The sequence below is a fragment of the Adiantum capillus-veneris genome, chromosome 21, assembly GCF_014529385.1.
Source record: "Adiantum capillus-veneris isolate H3 chromosome 21, ASM1452938v2, whole genome shotgun sequence".
In the NCBI taxonomy this organism is placed as follows: domain Eukaryota; kingdom Viridiplantae; phylum Streptophyta; class Polypodiopsida; order Polypodiales; family Pteridaceae; genus Adiantum; species Adiantum capillus-veneris.
Genome location: NC_140951.1, coordinates 68,594,004 through 68,601,502, shown reverse-complemented (window position 1 = coordinate 68,601,502; position 7,499 = coordinate 68,594,004). Strand labels below are relative to the sequence as shown.

The following is a 7,499-nucleotide window of genomic DNA, read 5'->3' as shown; positions in this document are numbered from 1 at the left end:
GCAATTATTGGCTCCATTGTGTCTTCATCAAAATCCATTAGTCGAATGGCATTTATTCGCAACAGTGATCCACATTGTTGTTGTTGTTGTAGAAGCCGTCTTTTGGCAATGCGTTCTTTTGCTTCTGCTTGGGCCTCTTCTCGTACTCTCTGTTTCTCCTTCATCCGTTGTTTTCTTGATGGATTTGTTGAAGCATATCCTGTGTTAGTGGTAAATGATATTTTTTTAATCGACACCCACTAATCCAATTTGGCATTTCTTCACCTGCTAATGTAGCAAGCTTGACAGCTCCACTTTGTGATAAGTCACTAATCACAAAGGGTCCCATCCCTCGCTTTTTAAGTTTCTTGGCATGTTGCTTCAAGGTATAAACAAGTACATAATCACCTGTTTTGAACTCTTTCGTGCGCACATGCTTGTCACAAAATTCTTTTTGTCTTCTCTTTTTAGCATAGATCGAAGCTACAACTCTCAAGCGAAGTTCATCTAGCTTTTCAAGATCATCTATTCTTGAAGAGAGCTCATGCCCTGTCCATTCTTATCGTTTTGCTACTCGTAGAGTTGAAATTAAAAATTCTATGGGTAATATAGCATTTAGGCCAAACACCATGTTGTACGGTGTTGTTCCTATTGATGTTTGCAAGCTACCCTGTATGCCCATAGTGTTGAGTGTAGCTGCTGATCCCAGTCTGTTCTTGACTTTGATACAATTTTAGTCAGAACAGTGCATAGTGTTTTATTTGTGGCCTCAGCTTGCCCATTTGCTTGTGGATGATATGGAGCAAATTTTCTATCTATGACCATGAATTCGTCTAGGAGATATTCAATGACTTCATTAAGAAAATGTGTTCCTCGATCACTGATAATTTCTATTGGTAACCCGTATCGTACAAAGACATTCTCATATAAAAATTGTGCAGTGGTTCGTGTGTCTGCTTTTTGTGTTGCCTTAGCTTCCGTCCATTTTGTGAGATAGTCCGTAGCCACAATGATATATTGGATATGGGTGCGATATGCAGGGGGTGAAATAAGCCCCACAAAATCAATGCCCATTTTGCAAATGCCCTTGCTCCCATCATTGGCCGTAGTGGCATCTCATCTCTCTTTATCGGCACCTTGGTGTGCTGACATGCGTCACAACGCTTTACAAACTCTTCAGCATCCATATGCAATGTAGGCCACCATATTCCTGCGGTTAAGATAATTTTTACCGTTTTATCGCCTGAAAAATGGCCTCCACTTATGCCTCCCTGTGCATGTTCTAGAACCCGGGGGATTCACTATTAGTAATGGGGGGATGTCACCTACGTGCATCAAAATTAGAGAAACCCCCCTATGTATGGTATCTTACTTGCTAACCTACCCCCCTACATACGGACAACATATGGACATTCTCGCAATGAGCCATCCCCCCTCATATGGATTTCGTACGGAATGTAATGACCCACTACTAGTAACATAACAATTTTAGAAGCGTGTACTTTTGCAAAAATACATGTTGAACTGCAAATGAGCAAAAGTGTACATTGTAGTGTGTTTTCATTTACAATAGATGTTAAGAGAACAAACCATGAAAAACGACAAATATAATGAATATTAAATTAAAATAAATCAATCATTTCAATGTAATTTGTCAAAAAACAAATAGCATTTTCCTTGTAAACTAATACAAATCTCAATCTCAAAATATATGATACTAGCCACCTACTTAGTAGGCTTCCCACTTAGGATTTAAGGCACACATATGAAATGGTTTGTTCTCTAAATAACAAATAATGCATAATTTTAAACAACCATGAAAAACTTCACTCGTCAAATCAAAACACATTACAAAATAACCCATTAAATATTAATCTTTTTGAACCAAAAAATTATATGTGATATGAATGCACGTCTATGCTTAAGCAAAATGAAACTTTTAAAAAAGCACCATTTGTATTTAATTTTGAGTTTGTACATAAATTATAAATCTTAGAAATTTTGCTAGAGTCTCCTTTTGTACGAAGACCCCTTTCTAAAAAAAAATCAGTATGCCCTTTTCTTGGGCTCCCACATGGGATTTTCATCACATAATTTCTTTTTCCAAAAAAACTGTTCACCTCATCTTGGGCTCCCACTTGGGATTTAAGGATTATCTTACACGTTAAGATCAAACACATTTTCAATAGAGTCAAAGGAATCTAACTTCAAAGTGGTGGTATAACACATAGACCCAAGGTATGCTAGATGTATCTTGACAAGAAACTATAGCTCAAGATAACACACCCGATCAAGCCATATGACCATGTGGGAAATTGAGACTACAGAATTTGTAACTACATGTAAAAGAAACTAACCATCTTAAAATCTTTTAACGCTTTTTATCGTAAAAAGAAGCATAACTACACGTTTAGTAAGAATGGATAGCTCAAGAGACCCGATCAAGCCATATAGATAGCTAGAAGAACTAAAGGTAAAAATCGATAGCTCAAGATGGCACACCCGGTCAAGCCATATGACCATGTGACAAATTGAAACTAGATTTGTAATTATATACAAAATAAAAACATTGTGTATGTGTGACACATAGACCCAACGTATGGTAGACGTGTCTATATTTGTAATTATATACAAAATAAAAACATTGTGTATGTGTGACACATAAACCCAAGGTATTCTAAACGTGTCTTGGCAAGAAACTATAGCTCAAGATAACACACCCGGTCAAGCCATATGACCATGTGAGAAATTGAGACTATAAAATTTGAAGCTACATGTAAAAGAAATTAACGATCTTAAAATCTTTAACGCTATGATCTCACACATCTAGTTTGAGATTAAGTACATTCTTTATTGAGTTAACACAACACTACCACCCAAAATTGTGAGTATCACTAACTTGCAAAATCTAAGCTAGATTTTGAGCTTGCCTTGAAAACATTTGACAAAATGTGACAAGATTTAGTGTAACTACCGATAGATGCTTCAAACTATGATCTAAAAGCCAATTTAATGCATTGAATAGACAACGAGAGGCTCAGGGACTCAACAGCGTTGGCGGTTGTGTTGGAAGAAGTCGAGACTCGAACGCCAGCTCTAGCAATTCGGGACGTCAAGACTAAACGTCACTGATTAGCAACTCAGGACTTAGACGCCATAGCTAAAGCCTAAGTGCATTGAGCAGGGTCACGCCTAAAGTGAACTGAGAACCCACCCTGCGTCTGGCAATCGCTTCGCTTGCAAGGTGCTGGCCTCCCATCATGAGTGTCAACACACGATGGGAGGCCAACACACGATCGAACACCAGCTCTAGCAGTTCGGGACGTCAAGACTAAACATCACTGATTAGCAGGTCAGAACTCGAACGCCATAGCTAAAGCCTAAGGGCATTGAGCAGGTAAAAATGAGTCACGCCTAAAGTGAACTGAGAACCCACCCTTCGTCTGGCAATCGCTTCGCTTGCAAGGTGTTGGCCTCCCATCGTGAGTGTCAGCACTCCTCCTTGCATCATCATCATCCTTGCCGAAGAAGTCTAAAAAGAGGAAGCTTAATAAAATGAGGCCCAAGGAAGCTGTTGAGAATGCGAACTTGAACTACAAAACAAAGGCCTCAAAAAAAGAAGTCAGAGATTTAATTGATCAATAGAGAAAAGCTAGCTTTTTTATGAGATGTAGCTACAACAGAAAGAAAAAACCCGGTGTTCCAAGTATACAACACACCATCAACCAGTTCGGTAGGATTAATGACACAATGATGAAGACATTGAAGCTTTTGCCACTACAGAAGCTTGCATCATAGCGTATAGACAAACATCTCAAGCATAGAAACAATATACAATTTACAGATCAACATGAATTGAAGAAAGAGTTTGTGGCAAAGCCTTGCTAACTTGAAACAAATTTGGAATCCAGCACTGGCTGGGAGTGGTGAGCGTAGATCTAAAGCCAATGTCTGCCAAGTGAGGGGGGATACTACGAAGCTAGAGAAGTTAGAACAAAAGCGATTGAAATTTCACTTAAAGAAATCTGACAACCTTCATTGAAGACAGATCTGAACATTGTTCTTAAAACCTTCACTGAGGAAAGATGTGAACATTATTTTCAAACAAGACGATTGAGGCTAGCTACATTGTCAAATATAAACAAAACTGATAACAGAATCATTATACCAGACATAATTGGAACTGTACCATCGGAGAAATGGCAAATAAGGCATGACAAACAACATTTCACATAATAAAATAGAATAAAGAACGATAGAATGAGATCTTAAAGGCACTGACAGTTTTCAGCCTCTTTGCGGACAACGTCAAGGGCAGAATCAATGAGCTCTGTGACTTTGGTGTAGTGACCCTTGGCCCACTTGTTGCCAGCTCCGGACTGGCCAAAGACAAAGTTATCAAGGCAGAAGATTTGCCCATAGGGGCCTGTTTGAACACTGTCCATTGAAGCAGTCCACCATACCAAGTACCTATTTGTACAAGAGAAGATTCTAGACAATACCAACCACACTCGGTTATCAAAAGATTCTACATAGGCTGCCCTAGAAGAAGTTCTTGACATTATATAATAGCAGATACATACTCATCTCTTTACAAGTTCACTTACCAGTTGAATAGCCCCATCATAAGTTCCAGCAACCCCCGTTGAAAGGACCTCCACTATTCTTACCCTTGAGACGATCGAAGAGAACATTGATTGCAGCCCAACGATTCTGGAAACGAGAAACGGTTAAGCTATATTAAACAAGATTCCAGCCATGGGATCAACTGAGGCTAAGACCAATGTGGTGCCATCAAATCAAATAAGTAGAGCAGAAATATGACCAAAACTCTTCAATTCTTAATCAAGCCATATTCAACCTAGTATCAACCTAGCCATATGCATTCTTACACTGAAAGAAAGAGTGCCAACCTTATGAAACCATGCATGCACCTGAATATGAAACATACCGCATCCATAAAAGACTCCACCAGAGAAGTAAAAGTCATGATGACTAGTCCTGTGTGTCGGGAAGTCTTGGAAGTGAGGCCCGGAGGCGTGGGCTCAATCCCTCTTGGGAATCTCTGAAGGTATACCTCTTGTTCCATCACCTGGACAGCACCAGGCTTTTGACTACCACCAGCTACCCACAAGGGTTCCCCATCTTGAGCCACCTGTAAAAGCTCTTCCATAGATGGCACTGCCAATTCTACTACCAAGGGCTTTTCGGCTTCTGTCAATCCAAAAGGCGGTGCCGCTATTTCTGCAATTGTTGGCTCGGCCGACGGAGCCCCTCCTCCCATTGTGGGGAGTGGGACCTACAATGCTGCATCTAGTGGGCTTCCTGACCCTGTTGGTGAAGAGGCAGAAAATGTCTCCCACCGTCACCAATGTACTTGGCTGCCATAGCTATGATGCGCTCTATCTGTCAGCATCATACATACACAAAATCATCAGAAATGTTCTCGAGAGAGATGACTAGTCTCCCTGTCAATCATATTGTCATATCTTTCTCAGTGTATGCATTAATTTTGATGCCCAAGAATACAAACCCTGTGATCAGTCTTGTACAACTATATTGCAGGCTATATTGAAGGAGGCAATTGAAGATAAACATATCACACACACACATTATTTTCGTAATGCTTTACTGGTGGGAAACCTCAAGAAGAGGAAAACACATGCACGCACGCACACATAACACAACACCGATTGGTAGTTTCACCTTGCAGGAGCAAAGTTTGCACTTACCATGCCATTTTCTACATGTGAGGCTTGAAACGCAGGAGGAGGGCTGCTACTACGTCCTTCTCCATTGTGCTTGAAGATGTCGGGGCCCTCCATGGATTTCTCAAGCTCTGATAAATCACATGTGCAGTGGCTAATGCACAAGAGACCACTTAACTATGAAAGCCATTTCTCTTTGTTGAGTAACCTCAGGTGTTTCCATAGATCAAACTATACTCTTGAGTACAAGCAGATGACATGATCTGTCGGTAGTGCACTCTGAACCTTATGTTTCTTCTAGACTTTACACTGTAATCATGTAAACATTGCGATCATTCCAAAATTTCTGCGACTCATTAAGGAAGATATTCCCGTATTTGCAGGGGACATATGAACGCCTGAGTAATGCAACTGAGCAGTGGTGTCATTATTCATCAGCATCTCTCATGTACGTCGCGTACCCACTCTCTCTTTCACAAGTTCACAACCTCACGGAGCTTCTAGCCCTATGCAGCTCGCTCAGCTAGAGCGTGAAAGACGAAGAAAGGATCGAAGGCTTGGGGCATCTCTCATCATGGACGTCCACCTCTCTCTGTATTTATCGTCTTATCTCTCTCTCCCAATTATAAGCAAAGCCAGTCGCTATTTGCCGCATTGGCCCCCTGCACGTGCAAGGTCTCACGCATCTTGGCAAGGCTGAGAGGAGAGTGAGAGAGCAGTAGATAAGAAGCTACTTGGCTATGGCAACCTGGAGCTCTCCTGCTGTAGAGGTTATGAAAACTGGCCGATTTACCACTCTATCAAAAGGGAAGTGTGCAAAATAGGGTGTACCCAATCCTTTTTAATGCTTTATTAGATAGAAATAGAATGACTGGAGATGCTTCATTAGAAAGAAGGTTGAAGCAAAAATAGTTAGATAAAAAGAATGTGCTAGGAAAGGTAAGATGCCATTTGGCACTCAAGGGATTGCATGAACAGAACCCTATAGAAGGGTGGTGGAGGACATCACGGCTAATCACCTGCAGAGGACTCCTCTCTCTCTCTCTCTCTCTCTATATATATATATATATATATATATATTCCCTTGCGTAGGGTGCATGATAGGACTCTGGGGAAGGTGGATGACCGTTGCTCGACACAATCACTTTCACTATCTAAGTTCTCAACCTTGCAGACACCTTCAGCCCTCACCTTTGCCATAGCTGGGAGGCAAAAAAAAATAGAAAAATCTTAGAGAATGGCTTGTGTTATTTTGGAGAAGAAAGGGATCTATGATGCTCTAATAAGAAAGTTAGGGTTGGAGTTTTGCAACCTTCTAGGTTAGGGAGGTAACGGAAGGATTAAAAAACAGGCCTGTGCCATCGGAATGGGGGAGTGAGAGGAGGGGAACGGAGGCAGGAGGAGGAGGGGGAAAGTGGGGAGGTAGGCTTCCCAAGGAGGGGAGGAGGAGCTATGTAGAGGCAAGGGAGAAGGGAATATTCTTGGCTCGGGGCTATTTTCTTTTTTGAGGAGCCAGTAGGGGGTTCGTCACATGTAGGGGAGGTCGGCTGTCACCCTTTTGGCACATGAAAGGTTGGTTGGTTCCTTTCTTCAATCGATGTAAAGCACACTTTTCAGAAAGGTAGAGGTCTCCAAAGATGAAGACAAATTTGAGAGAGAGAGAGAGAGAGAGAGAGAGAGAGAGAGAGAGAGAGAGAGAGAGAGAGAGAGAGAGAGAGAGAGAGAGAGAGAGAGAGAGAGAGAGAGAGAGGAAGATTTAGCAGAGTAAGAGAGAGAGATTGAGGCAACCTTGATGTGCATAGTTTGCCAAGA

The 7,499-nt window shown here is 41.2% G+C and overlaps 1 pseudogene; it reads right to left on the bottom strand.

The window, feature by feature from the left end:
* Positions 1 to 3,146: 3,146 nt before the first annotated feature.
* LOC147431111 (uncharacterized) lies at positions 3,147 to 5,263 on the bottom strand (annotated as a pseudogene).
* Between the last annotated feature and the right edge of the window lie 2,236 nt (positions 5,264 to 7,499).